This window comes from Marmota marmota, unplaced genomic scaffold, assembly GCF_001458135.2.
Source record: "Marmota marmota marmota unplaced genomic scaffold, marMar, whole genome shotgun sequence".
Classification (NCBI taxonomy): domain Eukaryota; kingdom Metazoa; phylum Chordata; class Mammalia; order Rodentia; family Sciuridae; genus Marmota; species Marmota marmota.
In genome coordinates, this window is record NW_026000153.1 from 8,525,402 (window position 1) to 8,550,527 (window position 25,126).

At 42.1% G+C, this 25,126-nt stretch overlaps 1 protein-coding gene across 13 annotated transcripts in view; it reads right to left on the reverse strand.

Annotated features, from left to right (window-relative positions):
* Pde1c (phosphodiesterase 1C) overlaps nt 1–25,126 on the reverse strand; it is a 606,321-nt gene that overhangs the window by 305,501 nt on the left and 275,694 nt on the right. The window contains exon 1 of one of the 13 annotated variants that reach the window (XM_048786443.1): nt 118–270. The exons of the other annotated variants lie outside the window; for them this stretch is intronic. The gene's annotated coding sequence lies outside the window, so the exon portion shown is untranslated. Of the gene's footprint in view, nt 1–117; nt 271–25,126 lie in introns of those variants that run through there. 13 annotated transcript variants of the gene reach the window in all.

A 25,126-nucleotide genomic window follows, 5' to 3' on the forward strand; every position in this document is an offset into this window, starting at 1 on the left:
CCGGGTGGTCTCGACCCCGGGCCTGGCCCACCGGCTCCGCCCCGAGACCCCCCCCCCCAGCCCCTCTCTCCCCCGCCTCGCAGTCGTTGAGCCCCCTCTCTGTTTTCTCTCACTTACCAGCAGCTCTGCTGACAAGCGAGAAAACTGACAAGTGAGAAAAGTCGTCTGTCAGCGCGCTGGGGTTGGCGTTGGCGCTGGCACCGCTTGGGCGCGGAGGGAGGGGCGCGCCGCACCGCTGTCTGCAGGCCACACGCTAGCTGGGCACCAGCCTCCGGCCAGCACACCCGCCCCCGCAGGGCGGCCCACGGCCACCACTACCCACAGCCGCGCTGGGTCTATGGCTCTTGGATCCCGCACAACATAAAGGACAGAGTTCCGCGCGCGCAAATCTTAGGGAAGGAAAGTCTGTATCCTCCCAGAGGGCTGGGGAAGAGTGCACAGCAGCGGCGAGGTTCCCTGGAGTTTCTGCCTGGAGCTTTCTTCCCTTCACAGGTCCTGTTTTCTAGCTCGTGGGAAGCTCTCCCACTCCCCTGTCCCCACTCTGGAAAATAAAGGGTATATAATCCCAGCTGAGAGAAATACCGCATATAAATGCCACATGGGGTGGGGGGGTCGCTTTTGGTTGGGCTGCTGTGGACCATTACTTGTTCCCCTAGGTCATTCACAAAGTCAATAAAACAACTCACTTAAGAATGGGACTATGGATGGGATTGGGGGCTGCAAACAGTGCAGCCCTGACATCACAGAACTGGTCACCAAGCTCCTTTGTGGGTAAGGCCACTGCCACTTCAAACTAGGAACTTGGGACTCATGGATCCTGAGATTCAGAGTGCAACACTCTGTATACATTCGTTTTCTTCACTCTCAGGTAAAATTTCTTTCAGCCACTTTTCCAGCATTCTTTCTCTATTAGATATTTGCTTACTTCTCAAAAGTAAGTTAAAGGTAAAAGTGAGCACTAGGTTTCCTTCATTGGGCAAGTAAAGTTCCATTCATTTGACCTTGACAAAGGAATACAATGGTAGTGCCTAAATTCTAAATGGTCACTCATTTGGTAGTTATCACTTACTTCCCAGTCATTGGAGGTGAGAGTAATGATGTGGCTGGCTCTATTCTGGTAGAGAAAGTACCTGATACCTGGATATGAGAACTGCTGGATCAAAAGTGACTTGCCCATTCACCTCCATAGATTTAAGTCACTCCATTAAAGTCAATCCCTAAAGGTGTTCTGGAATTACGTACATCTTCACTGAATTAAGGCATTATTACCAGACAAAGATAACACTAAGTAGCCAATATATCAATGTGGAGTTCATTTATCTGAATAAAACCAATTACCCAAAGTCACCCAGTCTGAGAACAGTGACCCAGTGAAATAGAATGTAAACAGGAAATTATGCATCTTGGACAGCCTGCTGTCAGAATATGGAAGTGTAGTAATAATAACAATAGCAAACAACAGAAACTTCTAAGCGCTCTTCTAAAGGTTCTACACTCATATAATACAACAACTTTATGGGACAAATATTATTAGTATCTCCATTTTGCAATAAGAAAACCAAAGGACCCAGAAGTTCCCTATAGAAAAAGAACTGAACCAGAGACAACCATAGTGTGAGTTCCGGCTCCTTATGTCATCCTATACAAATATGTTCCCACCACACAAGGTGCCAGTTTCCACATGTGCAAGGAATCTGGGCAAAAAGGTTTCCTGTGTCCATTACACCTTTCATATTTTTTGAGTTCTTCTGGAGGTACTTGGGTGCGGGGGTGGGGGAGGAATGCTGAAAAGATAGAGTTGTGCTGAATACACACTTGTATTCTGTCATGGTTTCACCAAGGACTGGCCTGGGATGACAGGAGAGAAGGGAATGACAAAGAATGGCCTTTGCCTTCTGTCCTATGCCTATAACTTATTCCTAATGTTAGTGGGACTTTGATAAGTCAGAGAAAGGCAAATTTGGAGATAAAAAGAAATCAAGCAAATAAGAGATAAATAAGTTAAACCTTTTTTAATAAAAAGTTCCTAAAACAAGATTTTGTTTCATTTCAGAAAAAGTTGTTAAAACTACACATGTATTAAAAAGTTGGTAAATAGATAGATAGATAGATAGATAGATAGATAGATAGATAGAGATATAGATATATCTTGGCTTTATTTTACAGCAACAGTAGTTTTTAGTTTCAAGGTTTTCAAAGCGTTTAAGCAACAGAATATTTTATCTCAAATAACACCTTGTAAGAGACCCCAATGCATACTTCAGCTTCAAAACAAAAAGCTAAAGGTATTCTGGTGGAATAAGGAAGGGAAATAGTTATAGACTTTGCCCACTATTGTCTTTCCCATCTCTGAGTGCCCAATGCTCCCACTTTATAGATGAGAGAACCGAGGCCAAAGTACCTTAAACTATGTAGGATTATTTGTGCCTAATCCAGTATTCCAAACCACATTTGAAAATGTCTTTCTGATAACTTTATTTTATTATGTTGTGCTGAGAATCAAACCCAGTGCCTTTTGTCTAAAAAATATTAAAGTTTTAGATGCACCATGGTTTTATGTCACTCAAGATTTGTTCTCTCCTTATCCATCACAGGGTAGCTTGATATAGCAATAATACTACCTGCCACAATTCTACAGGCATTTTACTAGGAGGCAAGCCAAAATCAGATGCAAAAGGACCCAGAATTGAAAAGTCTAAGAAAGCACAAAGCCACCCACGACTTTTCAGTAGCAGTCATACTCTTGTAGCTGGAAGATGCGGGTTCATGTTGAGACTGTGCTTTACCTTTTCTGATTCTCCTATAGATGTTCCCAACTCAACTTTCTTAGGGAAATCTCACACTGTCAAATATCACTAAATATATTCAGATATTACATACATCCACATATGCACACATGCATATATGTATACATACATATAACCAACAATTTAGTCTCCCAAATATATATATATATATATATATATATATAGTATTATTCATATTCTTNTATATATATATATATATATATATATATATATATATATATATATATATATATAACTTAGCCTAAGTACCAGCAATACCAGTATTAAGTATCATAAAAGATTAAAAAGTGAGCTCCCTGTCCTAAGCAGAGTTCAGGGAGAAGCTGCATGAGTATCTGACCGGGGGAAAGGAATAGGCATGAGAATGATGCTCAGGCCTCTTTCATCTTCAAGATTTCATGATTTGATAATAATCACAAAACAACAATTACCACCCCTACCAGTTATCAAGAACCATCACGTGCCATGCACCATGCTACACGTATCCCAGTTTGATTCATTTCATCGTCAACAAAAGACTTCAGCAAAGCCTCATTATGCCCATTTATGCAGAAGAAGCCCTCAAAGGTCAGATAACTTTTGCAAAGACATACAGCTAATGAATGGCAGAGCAGGTTTCAAACCCAGATCAGAAGGCAAAGTTCATGTTCTTTTCCCCTTGCTATGCCTCCGCCCTACAGACATATAAAAAGACTGGGAAAGGCACATACCAGAGAAAGTAGCACTGCTGCAGGAGCGTAGATAAAGAGGCCACAAATACTGAAGGGACGTTAGTGGGCTGCATAGTGGGGGTGACATTTGAACTGCAACTTGAAGGTGGATGAGTAAAAGATACTTACATGGCAGGTGGGTGGTGCAGATAATTCCATGAAGAGGACATGGTAGGAAAAAGGGAGTGGAAACATGAAAATGGCTGGGATGTCCAACAATCCACTTGCAGATAAACACATGAGTAGGGATAGCAAGAAGAAAATGCTGGAAGGGTCAGCCAGCCCCTTGAAGTCAAGAGGAACCTTGGGTTCTCTCCTACAGATGTTAGGGAGCCAGGGGTGGTTCTAAGTGGGAGGTGACATGGACACATGTGGCACTGAAGCCAGCTCTCCAGGAACCTTCCATAGGGCATGTGACAACCACAGGACAAATGATAACAAGGGCTCCACAGGAGGACTCCAGCTACAAAGTCAAACAAAGAGCACAGACAAAATCAGAAAAGGCAAAGCACAGTCTCTACATGAACCCGCATCTTCCAGCTACAAGAGTATGACTGCTTGCTTTGACCTCCATGAAGCCAGCCTGTACCCTTGATCCATTTTTCACAACTTGGCAGTGACATCAGCAAGAAAGTCTTTGAGAGGAAAATTCTGAAGACACATTTAGGACATCGAAAGTAGCACCAGGCACAGCAGCCCCTCCTTGCCACCCACACCAGATGTGAGCCAGCCCCTTAAGGGACTGACTGTCCATAGAGACTGCTCTTTCCCACTGACTTCATTCTCAGACAAGGGGCCTATGCAGTAACACTATCACACAACTTTTCCCTCTGATGTCTTCTCTGTAGCCTGAAGTGACCCGTATGTTTCCCACTCTGTCTGGATTCTTCAGATGCTCCATAGATGTTCATGTAATCCTTCTGATGAAGTTTCACTAGAAAAACAAAGGACCTGGGGAGGTACTGATGAGCCCTTTACCCAGGACACAATCCTTCTCTTCTCTGGCCATGGCCAAGTTGGTTACATGAATATCTATGGAGCATCTGAAGAATCCAGACAGAGTGGGAAACATATGGGACCCTGGATCCACTTCTAGTCCTCACTTTCTCTGATTTGAATGCCACAATCTGACCTGAGATAGCTGGGGTTTTCCTGAGACTAAAAATATGACCGGAAAACCTGGATCTGATCCCACCAGGATAGATATGACAGTCGGAAACAGAACTCAAGTTAGACAATCTGTCATGTACCTTACACCTCTGAATAGTGACAAGTCAGGACTGGCATATAACTAAAACAGATCCAAGATGGCTTTCTTATGGGGGATTATAATGTGGTCACTTGAAAATGAGATGATCCATTCTCTTAGAGTTAATCTTTAGGCTTCAGATTATTGTGGCTCTGGTATCTTTTCCACCATGTGGAGAGAATATACCAGGAAAAAAAATGACATCAACAGAGAAAAGAACTTGAGGAAACAAAGAAAATAAAATGTGAAAAGATTTTTTGAGCCCCTTGACCCAACCCTGCCTGAAGTCAGAGATACCCATAGTCTTTGAAGTTACATGAATCAAAAAAAAAAAAATGCTCCCTCCACCATTTTTTTACTTAAACTAATTTGAGTTGGATATTTATCATTGATAAAGAATCCTGATTCATATAATTCCTCCCATAAACAATTGTCAAGACTGAAAATAGACCAGTGTCTCATTGGAGGCACTCAGAAAATAGATCCTCCCCAGGCCCATTCTTCCAACAGGATACCAGAGGATGGAACAGGAATCTTGGAGAGAGCAAAGCAAGGAGCCTTTATTATTTTGATGCATAGATTAATGATCTTGTATCTTGATAATGACATATCAAGTCATCACCATAGCATATGCACAAGCCCTTCAAAACAACACTGAAGTAAATGAGACACCAATTATTACCAATTATTTTTATTATTCCTAGTTTAGAAACAAAGTGGCCGAGGTCCAAGAGATCCCCAGCTTCCCTCTCACTGCCCCCTTATCCTCTAGCTAACAGCAAGGCAGCATGACTGTGTGAGATTCCTCCAGCCCCTGTGGCCACTCTGCCTCTCAGAACACACTGCCAACCCAGCAGAATTAACTTGGCTGCACTAATGAAATTGAAATTTTTGTACATGTAAAACTGCTGATGCTATAGTCAGCCAAATTCTGACCCAAATGTACATAAATCAGCACGTGGTTCCTCCTATCACTGTAAAGCAAATCTGAATAAGGAAACCTCAGAGCTGGAAGGGATATCAGCCATCCTGTCACCCCAGCTCCTAGTTGTACTGATGAGGAATTCAGCCCAATCAGGTTAAATAACTGCACAAGTGTGCAGCAGAGCCAGACCTGGAAACCATGGTGCCAGATTCCCTGCCCGGTGCTCCATGACCAAGAATGCCTCTACTTCTACCTGAGATTTGGGCTCAGTGGTTTGCTCATAAATAAGAAGAAGGAATGCCCACCAAAAGCATAGGCTGTTGGTAAAGGCTTCCTGGAGGAGGGGGTTCTTCTGGGAATTAGTGAAATATAAAAGAGAGGGACCAGGGAAGTAGAAAACTGCCTGGTCCCTGGGCAGCAACACAGGTGACAGCAAAGAACATGCTGTGATAGGTGCCAGGGGATCAAGGAAAGGACACTAGGCTGAGACTGGACATGCAGACAGGAGGGTCTAGGTTGCCACATTAAACCTTAGGGCTTTTATGCGCTTGTCAATGGGGAAGCATTAGAATCTATTGGGCAAACGTATAGTGCATGCAAGGGGCCATACAGGGAAAGGCAGTACGAACTTTACAGCATAAAAGAGTCCACTTTCACCAGGATTTTGATTTGCAAAGAAAGGTAGAAAGGGTTTTCAAACGTTGCTTTTGCAAGTTCACTAGAGGTGAAGATTTGAAGATCTGTCTCTATATCTAGGGAAGAAAGATGCCATAATGAATTCAATGCTGGAAACTTTTAAAATTCATTCATTTGTCTAACAACCATTTGCTGAGTACTTGCCGTGTGCCGTGCATTCTGTGATACTAGGTATGCAACAGCCAATAGAAATGCTCCAGTCTCTGTACCATAGAGCTTCAACATAACTGGAGAACTAGACAGTAAGCAGATTTTAAAACAACACCTATATCATTGTAAAGTAAAAGGTGCTAAACAGAGTGCAATACAAAGAATCATGGAGATGGGACCTATTTACAAATAGGGTAATATTTCAACTATTTGTTGCTGTGTAATGTACCATTTCCCAAATTTTGGTGACTTAAAACAACCATTTTTTCTTTCATGCTTCTGTACGTTGACCAGGCCGTTCTGCTGGTCTTGTTTGGGGGTTCTCAAGAGATGGCAACTGGGACTAGAATATACCTCATATACCTAATAATATGGTTTCACTCCCATGTCGGGTACCTTGGCAGAGACAGCTGGGATGTTGGGACTTCCCTCTCCACATGATTTCTCCATGTGGTCTCACCCTTCATGGGTGCTAGATTGCCAGAGCAAATGTTCCAGAGAGAGGAGGCAGAAGACACCAGTCCTCTTAACGGCAGACTCAAAGCTGGCATGCATCCCTTCTGCTGCATTGGGTTGGCTAAAGCAATCACAGGGCTAGTTCTGATTCAATGGAAGGAGACACACACCCTATCTCTCAAGCAGGAATAGGAGGAGAGGAGCGACAGATTTTGCAGCCCTCTCTAATTTACCCAGGTCCAAGGATGGCTTCCATGAACACGTAACACCTGAACCAAGACTTGGAGGAGTTGACCAGGTAACAAGTAGGAAGAAAATACATCTGACAAGAGAGACCAACACTATGAAGATCCTGAAGCAGGAAGGAGCTTGGGTTCAAGGGAATGCTAGGAGATAAGTTATGGGGGGAGCCATGTGGCAAGGGGAGGGGGGCCAAGGAGGCATTGGTTGGAGGCCAGAATAGAACCTTGAGAGCGGATTTAAGAACCCATTCACCTGTCATCTCCTAGAGAACCGAGATCATGAATGCCCTGACCATCACTGTTCTCCCACCACAACAGAACAACTGATCACCAGTCCACTGGGCCTCTCTGAGAAGGTCTGTGAAGTTTATTTCATTTAAGGTTCAAGGGTCCATACAGGGAAAAGCAGTACACACTTTACAGCATTAAAGGGTCCACTTTCAATTACCTGGCAGAGTACAATGCTTCCCTTCACCCTCCAGAGAAGTGAAATGTTACTCTGTGTGTGAGTCAGCACACAGGTGAGTGAAGGATATTAACTACTCCTGATAATGTTTTCCAAGTTGTCCTTGGGGACATCTAGATGGTCCTTTCTAGTCCCTGTGATTCTCAGAAATGAAAGGATTTTGAAGACCCAGGAGAATAAAAGAATAATGGTCTCTAAGAATCCCTTCCACCCACATGCTTTTAACAGATCCATGCTAATAAAAAAAAAGGACCCTGAAGCCACCTTGAATCAGCCCATAATCCTTCCCACATACAAGCTGACAGATCTAGCAGAAGTTGATACATGCTGTATTTCTACTTCTGAGATAAAAACGGGCTCCTAGAAGCAGGGAGTGAGACTTGATCTATGGAGAGGAATAAAATTTAAAGAACACAATGCAAAAGTAATGAGCATGCAAAGAAATCTTGGCAAAAGACTCTCAAACTGCTCACATGCCCTCAAACCACCAGGGGACTCAGAGGCTACATGGCTCCCCCACGGCCTTGGCTAGATGTAAGGAAAGAAATGAAAAGTATTCTCAATGAGATTTAGGAAGCACTTGAGAACTTTAACCAAAGCATGGAAGGGATAGAGTGCTGAGCCCTTGAAAAGAGCTCCCATCAAATCAATTAAGACCCTGTCAGAAATCACTCTCCTCTCATTATGGGCAAAGCAAACAGAGCCTTTGGAATCAATGAATCTCTAAATAAGAAAGGTTTCATTTAATACTTCCCCTCCCCTTCCCGGGTACAAAGAGCATTCGGGAGAACAAGTCCCGCCTCACCCCTTCAAATAACAGCGGAAGTGTCCTCTGCATTCCACATAGAAATCAGTCCCATTTGCCATGAGGGCTCCTATGGATACCGAGGTATTTCCTATAGAGTCTTATTCTCCATATGATTCGGCTCTTTGGAAACCAACCACTCTGCCAGGTCAATTCTAGGCAATCCCTAAGACTGTTCTATTCCTGGGGACTTCTGACCAATTTTCCTATTTATTTATTCATTTATTTCAAGATTCATTTGTGTCTCAGTCAATACCTGCTGACATGTTCCAACTAGCTGATTAAAGAGGAAATTTTAACATATGACCTTTCCAAACCCTGCACCTTCCACAGCAAAAATCAAACTTCGTTGAGGATGTGTTGACAAAGGGCTGTTCATTTACCACTGGTGACCTGGGGAGCCTTGATTCGATAACTATGGCTTTTAGAAACAACATTCTCATCCAACTAAAAATGTGTTTATGTCAGGCTATTGGCAGAGAGATTTACACCGTTCAGTTTGTTTAGAAATGTGATTTAGCATTTCACTATTAGCCTACCTTCCACCATTACTATCTAGCCCTGGAATCCAGTACTAATAAATACATCACAAACCACTTAAAAATAAAGGGGAAAAGGCAGGAAGGAAAACCACTCCTAAGAAAAGCTGTAGCATATTTCAAGGCATAAAGATCTCTGAAAAACGAAGCGAGTGGACTTTGACATTTTCTGTCTCGCGCACCAATTGAGCAGGTGGTTAAACTCAGAGCTTATCAGAGTTTTTTCTTCAAAGTACAGGGACTACATGATTCTGGGCATCTTGGCAGCAGCCTCCAGCCGAGTCATTTTGTGGGGTCTGAAACACAGATCTACTGGCTGAGCCCCCTCACTTGGCAATTTTTGCAAACATTCCGGGCCAGGCTTTTCTAATCTGCAAGGTCCACCAGAGCCCCACAGCGCCGATGAGGCCCCATTTGTCCCAGCTGCTACTAACCATGGCGCCAAATCAATATCCCGTCAGACGGCACTTTCCTGGCAGCGGTCAGGATTGATCGCGTTCCTGAGGCTCTGTGACGTCGCGGGGTGTTTGCACAGCAGAGGAAAATCCCTCGTTGCACCACAGCTCTGACCTCACTCCAGCAGAGCGCGCGCTTGCCTCTCTTTAATCACCCGTGAAATGTTGCAGGGGAAAAGCAGCGGAGGTGCAGAGGAGAGGCTGTGCGGAAGTAGCCCAGGGGGGTGACCAGCTGTGACTCATGCTTTTCACCTTTAAAGAGAAGGAACATTTTGGAGCAGGGATCCCATGCTGGCTCGCCTCCAAGGGACACTAAAGGGAGAGAATGCCTTTCCTGTTCTCAGCAGTCAGAGACCTTGCAATGCAGCTGAAAGAAACCGCCAATATCAATAATGCATGGGGACAAGGGGCTGACACAGTTTTCAGCTATTTGGGTAACTGAGGAGTTGTCAAATTGGCTCTAAAAGGCCATGTGTGGACAGAGCCACCGTTGTTACTCAAAGGGCAGGTTTAACCATACATGGTATCCAGAGGGCATATCCCAGTCTCTGTCCTGTCCCCTGCTACCAGGGAGTGGCAACAGTCATAGCAGTAGCACAGTAATAATAGCTACTAATTAGTAAATTATATATGAATGACATTCTATTTATTTTTATGTACATCATACATACCACCCTTTTTGCAGGCATGATATCCCATAGAATCTTCACAATGAAACTTCAAGTAACTAGCTCAAGGCCATACAGTAAATGACAGAACTGGATTTGAACTGAATCCTGTCATTGACCTAAAGAATAATGATATCTCTCATAAGCAGGTATTTTGGATGCGAGTCTAGAGGCTAAATCTGTGTGTGTGCTCTAACAAGCACTCTGACCAAAGTGCTATGATTTTGCAATTACTGACCACTTCAAGCTAATTTGCTTTTGTTTTTGTTTTTTGCAGTTTTACAAACAAGAATGAGGAGACAAAGTAGAGGAAACCCCTACCCCAAGGCTACAATTGCAGAAGGTGGTAATGCTAAAATAAAAAGGAGCCTGTGGTTCTTGTTATGGGAACCATTTCAGTCATTCATTTGAGGGTCTACAAATAAACCATCAACCTGTTGCCACAGCTTAAACAGGGTGGTGCTAAAGGCCACAGCTTTCACAGGGAAGTGACAGTTTCTGCCCCCCGGGGTTTCAAATGACAATAAGCTAATACTCAAGCATGCTGAGCAATGCCTGAAACCTTGGAAACAGAGTTAGGAGCCCCAGAGGAAAAACCCTATATACACATACCCAGGAAACTCCTCTTTCACCTCAATCCATTTCCTTACTTTTGCCTCAACAGCATTTTTCTTTCTTTCACTCCAAAGAAGAAAAAGGCCAGCATTAAATTTTTTTCCTTGCTTGCTTCATTAAGGCAGCACAACACAGTTTCTTGATACCATTTCCTTGCCTTTTAAACCCCTTTCATTCTTTTCATCTAGTTTTCATCTCTTCCATCTTGCAAGAAATCAAAAGAAACCGTTTTCCTGGAATCATACATGGAAATGAGGTTCAAGTGAGGGCAGCTGGAATAACTGCTGCCGAGCTGAAGATAATGCAGGGAGCTAAGGGTGTCCTACTGTTAACTAGGTAAATAATAATGATAGCAAAATCACAGCACTCTGGCATTTATCTCCCCCTGGGATAGCCCCTTTCACAGGCTTCCTGAGTCAGAGCCCAGAGTTATACTGAGTGCTGGGGGGGACTCTGTGCTCTGATTTGGGCTCACCCTAGATTAAAGAAGCATCCCCAACACCTGTGCTTGCACTTCTCGCCCTGTCACCCCAGATATCTCAGAGGGGGGTTCCATCTGCGTGGGAGAGCAAGCCTCTAAATTCCAGGGACTCAGATGGCAATGACCTTGACATGCACAGGCTTCCCTCTCACATGCAGGAAGCTGAAGGGCTCAGCACCATACCAGACAAAAGCCATCTTCCGTCCTGGAATTAATTGTCACTTCAGAGTTTCCATTTCAAATCTTTGTTTTGTTTCGAGAATCCCAGAATAGCAGACCAATCTGCTCGGGGGTTTTAGAAAGGTTGTTTTTTTTTGTTTGTTTGTTTTTTCTTGACATAATTTTTTTTTATTTTTTAATTTTTATTATTGGTTGTTCAAAACATTACATAGTTCTTGACATATCATATTTCATACATTTGATTCAAGTGGGTTATGAACTCCCATTTTTACCCCGTATACAGAATGCAGAATCACATCAGTTACACATCCACTGTTTTAAGTGTTTATAAGTCAAGGACACCCTCTGTGAATCTGATAAAAGTTTTAAAATGTATATACTATGATTTGCATATATTTGGGGGAGGCTCTTTGACCCTCCTGGAGTCCATCCAGGTCACTTCCCCCAAACTCCTATTATGACTCAGCATTACATGTGAGTACACACGTGTGCCAGTACACATAGACAGCAAGTTTGAGCTTAGCACTAAAAGAAATATTAGGAACTTAAAGAGGAAGATAACTTACAAATATCATACTCAGTTTCTTCAAATAGGAATCGTATTTAATGAGCGTGTTCTCACCAAGTTCTCTACCAGGCACATTATACACATTTTGTTTTAATCCTCTTTACAATTATATACCAAGGGCTGTGCCTTCCATATTCACCTCCATCACCAATGCTTTTATAGCCCTGGTGTTTACCAAATATCTGCTGAACAAATTAATTATTACTCTTTTGCAGATGAGGAAACAGACGGTGGGAAGTTAAATAATTTAGCACAGATTGGACAGAGAATAAATGGCAGAAGTTGGATTTCAACTCAAGCCTACCTGGTTAACTTTCCCCTGTGCCTTGATCTGATCTTCTCTAAGACTAAAAGCAAAGACAAGAACATAATAAATAACTGAATTACATGCTATGTTGGTGACCAGAGCTCTGGGGAAAAGGCAAAGTAGAGTAGAGGAGCTAGGAATATATGGAGGGGAAGGAAAGGCAGTCTGTTATCCACCGGGGTGATCAGACCTGGCCTCATGGAGAAATTAAGGTGTCAGCAAAGTCTCAAAAGAGATGAGGGGTGAGCAGAGAGTATGCCACGTGTGGAGAGGTGTGTCTGCTGGCTCAAAGAACAAGGTGGCTTCTGTGACAGGAGTTGGAAGAGCCCCAGGGGTAAGAACAGAAACATGTCAGTCATTGCAAAGACTGGCTTTTACTCACAGTGAAACAGAGATTCACTGAAGATCTGGAGCAGAGCAGGGATGTGACTTGACATGCATTTGATAAAGACTACTTTGCTGCCACATTGAAAATAGACCACGGTAAGGGCAAGGGCAAGGGCAAGAGAGAGAGGACCAGGTTGAAGCCTAATCCAGTTATCCAGGTAAAGGTGGTAGTGGCTTGGCAAGGTGCCAGCTTGGGAGATAGAAAGAAGTGTATGTGGGTACGTGAGAGAAGAAAGGAGAAAGGACCCCAAGGTTTCTGGCCCAAGGAGCAAAACCAACATCTGTTAGGCTCACCCTTGCATTCTAAGAAGCTGACCCCTGGAAGCCTGCTGTCTGATTCACATGTCCTCAAAACCAACCAGAGAGAAATAACATGATGTGCTACAGTTTCCAAAGATGCTTCCTTTCTTGCATGAGAAAGATGCTTGGTGCTTACTTCCTGCAGCCCAAGAGAAAAGGAGAAGCAAGGAATTCCTCTAAAAACACATGTTTTTCACTCGGTTTCAGTTTTGTAAGGCAAGTTTTGTAAAGTGTTCCATTTGCACATCTCCTGCCTGATATCTAAGGCTGAGGGGTCTCCTGCTTTACTTGATGCTAGGTTACCTGGACCCACAAGCCTGGTTGCTAAACACTGGGACTTTCAATCAGCTTCCTAAAGCTGGGAGCTCTGAGTAGATGCTGAATTCCAGGTGACCTGTATCTGACATCATCATTGACAAGCCAGGGCTGTCCCCTCACCTGCCACAAACAACACAGGCCTAGGCTGCCAGGTAAATGTCCAGCCATCAGCTCTGAATACAATCAAGTGTGAATCTGGAGCTTCCTTCCAGATCCTGCTGCTTGGCCTTTCAGGACAACAGTCTGCTGGGGATAAAAGACATTGCTGAAGGTTTTGCAGACAGTAATCTCCCACTTACTTGGTTTGAGGTCTTGCTTTTTAAATGCTGAAACAAACAAACAAACAAAAGCCAAGATGATACAAAAACAATATTTTTGTAACAAAAATTGTATTGCACATCTACTATGTGCAAACCACTGTGTTGAGTATTTTTTTTTTTAAAAAAAGTGTCTCTTTTCTTTCTTTTTTTATTTTATTTATTTATTTATTTATTTATTTTGGAGAAGGAACATTTAGAGAGGCTAAGCAATTTGCCTAAAGTGATACACTAGTCAATACAGATGTCTGACTTCCAAGTATAATTGTCTCTAGGATGACCAACTATCCTCTCTGCCCAGATCTGGGCAGGTTTCTGGATTTTCAATTTTAAACGCTGGGAAGTTTTGGGGCAAACAAGGACTGGATGGTCATCTGTATTACTGAATCTTTAAACTGAGGTATGCATATAGGAAATGTACTTACTTCAAGCATACAAAGGAGATTATGTAGAATAACTACCCAGAGGGCTCATCTTCCAGAAAAGCAAGCTCTTTTCCCACCCAGTAACAGCCAATCTTCTGCAATCGCAAGAGTGCAGTCCTTGACCAATATTTGCTGCATGACATTAATCCTCAACTTCCCACACCAGGATCACTTCTTCCAGCTGATGCTCTGCAGCAAGCTTGCCAGTTGTGAGTGTTCCCAAAATTCAGTTCCCTTTTGCATCTGTTTGCTACAAAATGTTAACAGCATCCCTTGCTCTGGTCATTATAATTTATTCCTCTGACTGATTTACCCCAGCAGTTTGGCCGCATATGTTGCTGAGAGGACGCTAGTGAATTCAGCAGCTTGGGATAGGATCCAGCTGCTTAGAAAAGTAGTGTTACTTGCACCATTTGCTAGGGCTTCCCCACTCATTCATTCCACAAACATGTAAGTCATATAGTCACATGAGCCTGTCGACTCATGAGCTCATTCCCTATCTTTAAGGAGTCTCACTGGTGTAGTGCCCTGATGACCAAGGATGTGGGAGAAAACATAGATGATGTGTTCCTCCTCTTTATCATCTAGTGACTTGATCAAAGACACTAGGAGCAGAAAATAAGCAAACAATACTCATGGGTGCTGTGGGGTTTGAGCAGCCCACCCAGCTGTGCCAGCGTGAGAGGCCCTTGACTTTAGGTTGTGTGCTCTGGATCACAGTTGGCAGGGTGGTCCCAGGTGCCAGACAAGTCCCTCTGTAGATCTCTATTCACAGGCTGTGTTCACAGGAAGGCACAATGTTCTGACTCTCCTCTTGATCCTAGGGACCATGCTCAAATGGAAGGGAGGGTTGGAGATGTCACAGTGACCAGAACATAGATGGAAAGGGCTCCTCCTCCTCTAGCATGGATAACAATCCCTACCTCCCCCCCCCCCCACTGTCTCTCTCTTGCTCATGTGAGTGTCCCCACTCAGGGGTGTGCTGGTAAATGTTTAATAACCAGCTCTGGGAGTGAGGATGGGGAGAAGCCTTGATATGCAGCATTTGTTGATTCCCGATGTGTAAAGACCCCTCCACGGTCAATTCCAAGTTTCCCACCTGATGTCACTAAACCAGACAGAGTTGGGAAGAGATACTAAGAATTGCCTCTTGGGAGGCACTCCCAGCATACCACCATTCAAATCCCCACACCTCTTGAATTTCTCCCTTATCTGCCTTTAGTCACATTCTCTTGCAATTCTTGAACAAATTCTTGTTGTAAGAACTGGAGGGAAGCATAGGGCATTTTCCTTAACTATAGCAGCAAGTGTGTGAATTTTTATTTCAAAAAGTCAAATAATTTTTTCTTCTATTGTTAAATAAGTTCACACGCAGTATTTCAGAGCAACTTTAAAAAAAAAAAGTGTGAAAGAGAGGAAGCCACTGTTATTAAATAGATAAGGACAAAGGCTCAGAGAGGCTCAAAGACCGCCAACTGAATGACTAAACCTGAGTCCAAGCCCTATTTACTACTTTTTTTTTTCATTTGCTTATGTATCCTTGACCCTTCTCCCTATAAAAGAGCCATAGGGTTCTGCCCAGAAGGACTGACAGCTCTAAGTCATTTAGTGGCTTCCTGTCACTCCCAGGATCAGGTCCCAGAGCACAGCATGGCACAGAGCCCACCCTAACACCACCTTCTCTCCAGCTAATCTCATTTTCCACCTCTCCTTCCCAGCCCTACAACCTTGTCTAACCTCCAGCCACATCACGTGGAGTTTCCTTAAAAATGACACAGCTTTGGACTCAAGAGCTGTCACCACGATTTGGGACACCCCTCCTTTACACCCAGCCCCCATCTCCAGCTAGAATCCACACCTCTTTCTACTAATTGGCCTTACAGTAATTTTCCTTTATCTTTGGTTTCACTTCCTGCCTGGTTACCTGCAACTAACCATAGTCTGAAAATACTAAATGGAAAATTCCGAAAATAAAGAATTCATAAGTTTTAAGCTGCATGCCAGTCTTGGTAGTGCAACTAAATCTTCTTCCATCCCACCCTGTCCCACTCCAGATGCGAACCATCCCTCTGTCCAGTACGTCTATGCTGTACACACTACCGAATTACTGTATGGTGCAAGATGGTTTGAGAGAGACAGCATTTACACAACTTTTATCACAGAAATTTGTTATCATTGTTCTATTTTATTAGTATCACTACTAAAATATTGTTGTTATTAGTCTCTTACTCTGCCTAATTTCTAAGTTAAACTTTTTTTTATAAACATGTATTGGAAAAACACGGCATACACAGGGTTTGGTGTTATCCAAGGTTTCAGGCAACCACTGGAGGTCTCAGACTCCCACAGAAAAGAAAGGACCACTGCAGGAAGGCCATCTGCCTCTCTAGACTGCCTGTAAACTTCGTGAAGGTAGGCATTGGGCAAAATTTGTCCTCTAGAACATACAGGAAATGTATAATAAATGCTTGCTGAATCATCTTGTTATGTCATTAAGAAAAACAATCCTGCTGCTCAAAAAGAATTTTTCCATACTCAGATTGCCTAAAGACTGAACACCTTGGAAAGGAACCAGACAGCAGTGGCTTTTCTGATGAGAGGCTGACCCTTGTCAGAGAGGAAAATAGGGTGAAGGTGGACAACTGTGTCCCCACACAGGCAGTTCTGGTGCCCCTCCATAGGAGCACACAAAGTCCTCTCTCCTGACAAGGAGTCTGAGATGTTCCCTCTGCAAGGACCGCTCTGCCCCTCTGCTGTCACAGTACACAGCTGCAAAGGTTAAGCGGCTTGGCCAGAATCACACCGGCCATCACCTGGGTCAGAGAATGCCAAACGGGACACAGGTGCTTACTATCATAGTTCTACAGCCCACTTTGGGACTTAAACACGTGTGTGGCTTTGCCTTGTCCCTCTTCTATACCCAATATGCTGCTTCCGGCATGGATGCTCTTCACCAACTCAGTCTGCAGAACCAGAAAGCTGCTTCTAGGAAGCTTCTCTGTCTGTTTCCTGAACTTCAGAAACAGAGTTGCTATTGACTGTCCTGATGCAAATGTGGACATGCCCACCAGGCCTCCAACCTATATGAGACCTGAACTCTGTAAATAACTGTGTATAGAATAGCTTGATGCAAAGCTCCTGAAGCTGGCTCCTCTCCAGCCTCAGCATCTACCCCATGTTTAGGCCAAGAGTTCCCATAATGTCATGTTATGTAGAATAATCAACTGAAATCATTTAAACAGCCTTTTTTCAGGTAAGTTATAAAAATTTTGGGTTACAAAATATGTCCTTTACTGGACAACATCCAATACCCTGAAAGGTGTATTATGAACTTCCAAAAATGGGGCTCAGGTTGCTGTTTCCCAGACTTCCTGGGCCACAGAAACCTCCACTCACCTTCATCTTTGGTGCGGATCATATTTAGACCCTGAGGTTCTCCCAACCTGATTTTGAGAATCCAGCTCCACCTAGCTAGGAACTCATTCAGCACTGAGCAGGCAAGACACTTCAACCAAAGCCAGGGAGAAGGAGCATGAGTGATTCTGGAAAATGTTTTGGAAAGCCCACATCAGGAGAGCCTACAGGGTAAAGTCAGACAATATAATGTTAAACAAAATGTTGAAACACATCCAAAACCACTTTTTAATCCTTAGTTGTAGAACCATACAGAATGCTGCCAGAACAAACTGTCCATTCACCCTGAAATCAATTTTCACCATGGTGGAATGAGCACAGGCTTGGGAATTAGACACACCTGGGTTCAAATCTCAGCTCTCTCCTTTCACTGGCTCTAAAATGGCCTCAGTGGACTGTTGTGGAAATTAAATAAGACAATGAGCACAATCCCATAATAATAAACCATTAACATATGCCTTAAAATATTATTTTTCTATGGAACGGAAAACAGCTCACTGTGTCTTGTGCAATTAACCTCTGCTGAATCTATATAGAAGTTATGATTCTATTCCAAGTTCTATGTAACCTGGTCCAAGACAAACCTGTATTAGGAGAACTCATAAGAAATAAAGACACATATATGTGGGAGGAATTATATCAGGAATTGGCCTTTTCTGTTATGGAGGATGAGAGGTCCCCAGATCGGCTGGTGACACTGGAGAACCAATGACATGGTTCCAGTCTGAATGCTGGCAGGCTCAAGATCCTGGAAGAACTGATGTTTCAGTCCTAGTTGAAGACCAAAAGAGACCCGTGCCCCTGCTCAAGCAGTCAAGAAAGAGAAGATGTCTGCCTTATGTCTGTCTTCCTCAGCCTTTTTTATTTAGATTTTCAATTTATCAGATGAAGCCCACCTTGGGAAAGGCAATCTACTCTCCTCAGATCCTGATTCAATTGTTAATCTCATCCAAGAAGTCCTTCACAGACACAATCAGAATATTTCGCTGAAAGTCTGGGCACCCCATGGTCCAGTCAAGATTTACTATCACAATATCTATATATAGCTACTGAATTAACTAGCTGGAGTAAATCAGAAGACTCAAGTACCAAGCAACAAGTTGGAATGCCAAATGACCACCCAGTTCCAGTGTGAGACTCCTAAAGAACCGGAGGAATAATTAACCACCTCACTGAAATGAACTACTCAGCAATCTTGTCTGCTGCCAACTGACCCCCAAAGATCAGCAGGTCATGGCACCAGCTTCACTGCCAGCATCTGAAGAACTATAAAGGAGAGGGGAAAGCTCTAGGTCACCCGACGAAGCCTCCCATGTTGACAGAAATGCTGTGTTTTTAATCATGTCACCCTATTCAGTAGGTTCTTTTTAAAAGAAAAAACACTGACGTACCCCAACAAACCTCTGCCAGCACTGATAAAAATGAGCCAAGAAAACACTGAGACTCCTGTTTGGCAAAAGCTGAATAAACAGGAAGCACATCTGCCACAAGCACTAAAATATCAGGTGATGAGACTTTAACTCACTAAACCCTTAATTCTACCGCCCTCCATACACTCCACCTTTAGCAGAAACCTGTGTAATGTAGTATTAAAGAGAAAGGAACTAACAAATGCCGAATGCTCACACCAAGCAACATGCCAAGCCCCTCACAGACCATAACCCTCCTGCCTCTGACCACAACCCTGGAGAGGATAAGCATTTATTTTCTGTATTTTACAGATAAGAGAATTGAAGTTCACAGAAGTGATTTATCCAGATTTACATGACCTTGATGAGCCTTTCTCCTTATAGACAGAGAATCAGGTACATTATTTTATTTGCCCCCTTTTTAAAGATTCCAGAAAACTCAAATTCAAATGATCTGAACACAATCCCTGCTCAGGGATTTTACTTAATTTTTTTCTTGTATTCTTATAAGCCACATCAAATACCCTATAATCAAAGTAAAAGAAGGATGGATAGATAGATGCATAGGACAGCTGGAGTGATAATCCAGATTTATCTGATTCCAAAGCTCTTTTTCTTTTTATTTTATTAAATTGGAGAGATTTAGTTGAACTAGGCTTTTGTTTTGTTAGGGTTTTCTGTTGTTATTCATGCATCCTTGAATACTTTCTAGGGTGAGTCTAGATCAAGGTATCTCAGGCTTGCAAAAGATATTGAGTAATTCCCCCTAGGATCAACACCTCTTAACCCCCTATTCCTATCCACATCTTCTCTCTCCTATTGAATGGGACCAGAGTTCTTTTCTTAGCACTAAACTCTCTGATCAAGTCAGCTCCCTGTTGTGTAAATTAAAAACATCTAGTTATTGCCATAAACAGATGTTAAATTCTGGGTAAGATATGCATACTGAAGCATTTAGGGGGAAAGATCCTGAGTCTGCAACTCACTTCAAAAGGCATCAAAAAATTAATATGGGGGGAAAATGGATTGATGGACAATAGGAATAGATAAATGGATAAATTTATGGAAAAGCCAATAAAGCAAACTGTATAGAGTTGAGTTAGTGGTATATAATGCTCTCTGAATAACTGTATCACCTTAACTACATAGTTGAAATTTTTCTTTTAAATTTTGGGTGGTCAAAATAAATATACAGTGTTAAATTAAAAAAAAAAAAAAGTGGGTGTTCATAGAGGAAAGGAAGTGGCATGGTTGTCAGAGACCAGGGAGAAGGGAAGGTTTGGGATGATACCGAAGTTCCAAAGATGGACACTTGAGCACTTGAATGCACTTGAGGCCACTGAACTGTACACTCAACAAGGGTCAAAATGGTAAACTGCATGTCATGTCTGTTTTACCACAATAAAAATAAATGAATAAAATAAGTTTAAAATGTTAGGGCAAGAAAATTAGTCAATTATTCTGAAATTTTTCAATAGCCACAATGATTATTCTAAATACACAGATAAGACAGAATAAGAAAAGATTTACAAATATTGTTACAGAGATATGAAAAAAAAGAATATACTAAACCAACCATACATCCAAAAAAGTTCATGTTTCTAAAAAAAAAAAAAAAAAATCTTGTACAGATCATTCGGTTTCAAAAGAAGAAAGTACCTGAGGGAAGAAATATTATTTTTGGCATTAAAAAGAACCCTGAACTGAATCAGGAAATCTGATGTGGATTCTAAAAATGTCCTCTATATAACTGTGTTCTGCAGCACAGTGCATCTGTGTGTTTGATTCCATTGTGCAAATGTCAGCTGGGAAAAAAACACTGGATTAAGTGATACTTCAAGTCCTTTCAACTCTCACATTTTCTACTTTTTTGGAAATCTTTTGTATATTTCGTACAAGCCCTTGGACATTATGGCTAAATCAAAACTAAACTAATTGATTAAAAAAAAAAAACCTCTGTGGAGCCCCCTTATCCCCTCCCACCCCCTGAGCATGGCACAGAAGACCCTACAAGCCTCCTACTCCAGCCTCTTCGTCTCCTGTTATTCCACTTTCCTCAAGTGCACCAACCACCGTGCCTTTGCATATGCCTGTTTCACGGGCCAGGGGCCCCTGGCCGCCTCCCCTCCCTACCCACAGTTCCTGACAGGTGAAGCACATTCCCTTGCTTTGCTCTGATTCTGCTGTAAGCCATCTCAACTCTCTCCTCAGTGAGGACTCTCTGACCTTCACCTTCCTTTTCCCTTCATCACCATTACTATGAACATAGCTTTTCTACCTTCTACGGTCCTTATATTCTATAGCTCATTATCAATCCTATTCACACAGCATATTGTGTGTAATATGCTATCCCCCCAGCAAGTGAATGTGTGGCAGGAAACCGTCCCTTAAACCCTGTTCTATTCCCAGGTACCCAGCATAGCAGGTGGTGCACCTTCATCTCCCAGGTTGTATAGGAAAGAAGGAAGGAGGAGCAAGAAAGTGGGGAGGAAGGAAGGAGCAAAGTGCACATTTCCTTTTGTCCCATCGAACCTCAGGCTGTTTCGCTATGCCATTCCTAAAGAAGAATTTCTTATTCAAAGAAATAAGTGGTATAAATTCTGCTATGTTTGATAGGAAAATAAATCCATAGTTCTGGTTGCTCCCATTCGTCATCTGGTGCCGTAAATTAAACTGCTGCCTGGTGGCATATCAATCTACTTTTGCTTAAATTACATACTCATGCCACAGGCTTTGAGCTGCCAATCTCTACTAAATAAAGGAAGAAGTGAAAATGATTTTTTACTTAAAATTTTCAGAAAGCCATGTAAACAATCCAGTCTTGGGTAAGGCGGTACATAATACCTTGCAGAGTCAGACAGGAACCCCTTTCCCCCTTTAATCTGTACTGACCCATTTATAACCCACCTACTTACCATAAATAAGAGAGGTGAGCCCAAAGCACCAAACAGTATCTGAGCCAATGTGTGAGATGACCACATGTACACACACACACACACACACACACACACACACTGGTTTTCCTGCACTTGATTTTCTCTGTGTGGTTCCAACCTCCCAAACTCCATTCCCACCTAGGGCCATACTCGGCATCCCCATGTTCTCCCCAGTTCTTGAGCAAACGTGCTAGAGGAAAAGAAAGAACTGGACGAACATGCCCTTTCCAGAAATGACTGACCTGATTCACCACCTTGTTCTAACTAATGAAGTTCCTATATGGTACCATACATTGGACCAACTGAATGTTTTAGTCACATGTGATGTCACATCTCATTCTGAGACTCCCGTCTAAGCATAAGACCCTAGTGACAGAAATAAGAAACAAGACCCAAATCCAAATTATCTTGTCCTCTAAATATAAGTTTTTATTTCTTTATTTCTTTTTAAAACATTCTTTTGAAAAATGTTACAAAAGGAGGTCAACTTGCTTCTCAAACAATGATGTGATATCAACCAGCAAAGCTGTTCTCCTGGTGGATTCTCCATACATGGCCTTGAAAGTAGTGATAAGAATTTGATTTGGATAAAATTAGATACTCAAGACATTTTTTTTTGGTCAGGAACAATTGAAAATTGATTGGTTAGATACTTAGATTACTGGATTATTCTAATAAGTGATTTATAATCCAAGGTATTATTAAAGATCTTAAAGTAGTGGGCTGGGGTTGTGGCTTAGCTGTAGAGAGCTCACCTAGCACTTGTAAGACACTGGGTTCGATCCTCAGTACCACATAAAAAATAGATAGATAGATAGATAGATAGATAGATAGATAGATAGAGGTATTGTGTTCAACTACAACTAAAATATATATATATATATATATGAAAAAAATCTTAAAGTAGTGAGAAAGGGGAATCCTTCTTGTATCACATTTGGTAACTCAAATCACATGCATTGAGCACGTCTTTGGTATGTCCTTAACACAGAGCATGGTTATTTTTAGGTTTCCTGGGAACATGGGCCACCATTTTCTTCAACATTCAGAGTGATCTAATGAAGATCTCCTAGACATACTTGGGTTCAAATCCCCATTCTGACATTCAGCAGCCTTCACCTTGGCAAGCCATTAACCTTCCTGAAACTCAGCTTCCTCATCTGTAAAGTGAGGGTATTAATACTATCCTCAAAGTATTGTTAAAAGAATGAGGTTAGCAAACCTATATGAAGTACCTAACATGACATCTACCTCATTACCTGTCAATTCCCCTCCTAGTTCATGTTACTATCTAGGAAGACTCAACTGTCCAGGAAAGAGAACACTTATTCCTGAGGGGTGTGGAGTAACAACTGTTTCTACAACATGACATGCTGCCACTATGGTGAGAAAGGGGCAAAGGTGACTTTGGAGGTGACTAATGCTTAGCCTTTTTATTTCTGTTGCTGTGTCTTAGAGACTACTGACCCTGTACCCCCAGCAGCTGCCAAGGGCAGGTCATGCAGAAGCTGGCTCACTTATGTGCCTTTCACACTCTGCAGATGAATATACAAAGTCCCTCCTCTCCCCTGGTCTCAGCAGAGTTACTGCACATATGTAGAGAAGCCCAGATCCAGGAATTTCCCCAGATGATTGAGGAGCATGTCATAAGTTGCATGAAATCAGATCCTATTCAATAAGGAGAGAGGTTCCTGTCTTGGCCAGGGGGAACTTAAATGCCATCTACAAGAAAAGGAGACTTGCTAGATAAGAGAGAAATAGAGAGACAGAGAGAGAGAGAGAGAGAGAGAGAGAGAGAGAGAGAGAGAGAGAGCTATTAAAAAGAAAATATAATCCCCAGCACCAAAAAGGGGAAAATATATATTAGACAATATTTTTCAGAGAGAAGGTTAAAAAATCAAATATAAACTAAAATCAAAAGACATGGAAAATGGTACAAAAGATCTTTAATGATAAGAGAACAATCAAGCATATCCAGGATCTGATAAGAATCCCAGATGGAGCAAGGAGAATATGGAAGGAAAGACATTATCAGAGGTAACACTTCCCAAAACTGAGTGTGAGTTCCCGGATAGAAGGATCCTCAGAATGCCAGTGTACTGAGAAGTAGGATACATGACAAGGTACCTCTTCATAAAGTTTCAAAATATCAGAGAAAAAGAGACTTCACTAAAAGGTTTTCAGAGAGGAAAGAGAACAAGAGCCAGGCACCATGGTTCATGCCCAATCCCAGCTTCTCAGGAGGCTGAGGCAGGAAGATTGCAAGTTCAAAGTCAGTATGGACAACTTAGTGAGATCCTGTCTCAAAATTTAAAAATTTCAAAAAGGGGTGGGGATGTGGCTCAGTAGTAGAGTGCCCCTGGGTTGATCTCCAGTACAGTTTTTAAAAGGAAAAAGAAAACTATAATCAGCATCATAGTTCTCAATTATAACACAGATATTAAAGATAAAGGGCAATGCCTTAATTGTTTCAGAAAAATATCTGTATCAACCTAACCTAAAACTCTTGAGCCTAGCTAAATTTTGAAGAAGTGTTAGGGTAGAATAAAGACATGTTCCTCCTTCAAAAATAAAGTATTCCTTTTCTTGGATAGCTTTGAAGGATATGCTAACCCCTCTACTTGACTTCTCTCCTGATTTGAATTTCCTATTTCTTTGTCTCATGATGAGAAATAGGAACACTAAATATCAATGATGGCACCAATGAAATAATGCAAATGGTCCAAGAAAAGTTAATCTTTACCAGAATAAGAAGTCATTGGAATATATCTAACCTTGAAAAAGCAAGAAGAGCTCTATGGTCATGAATTATTTTGATAAAAATAAATATTAATTCAAAATTTAAAATGACCAGAAACTTAACTGACTTATGCAAAATAAGATCTAAGTATGTCTGTTCAAAGTCCTCAGTGTTGCATTAACCAACAAGGTGGTAGGAAATAGTGAAGGAAGGCATGTCTACCTAAACCCACACATTTACTCCTTTTTCTCCCCAATGTCTACCAAAGGAACCATAGTGATATTTTTTTAAATGCATATAGCTATAGAGACAAAAGAGAATGTAAAATTTTATAATAGCAGCACATTTTGGAAGCTGGAGAGCAATGAGTAGTAACTGACTCAGAAGACTCAAGGAAGAACCTCCCAAAGACTCTGTATTGGTAACTGAATGTCCCTCTGAAAGAATAAAGACTGAAAATAAGAGGACTGAGTGAAAATCTAAGAATCACACACCAGTTGGGAACAGTGGTACATGCCTGTAATCCCAGTAACTCGGGAGGCTGAGGCAGGAGGACCACCA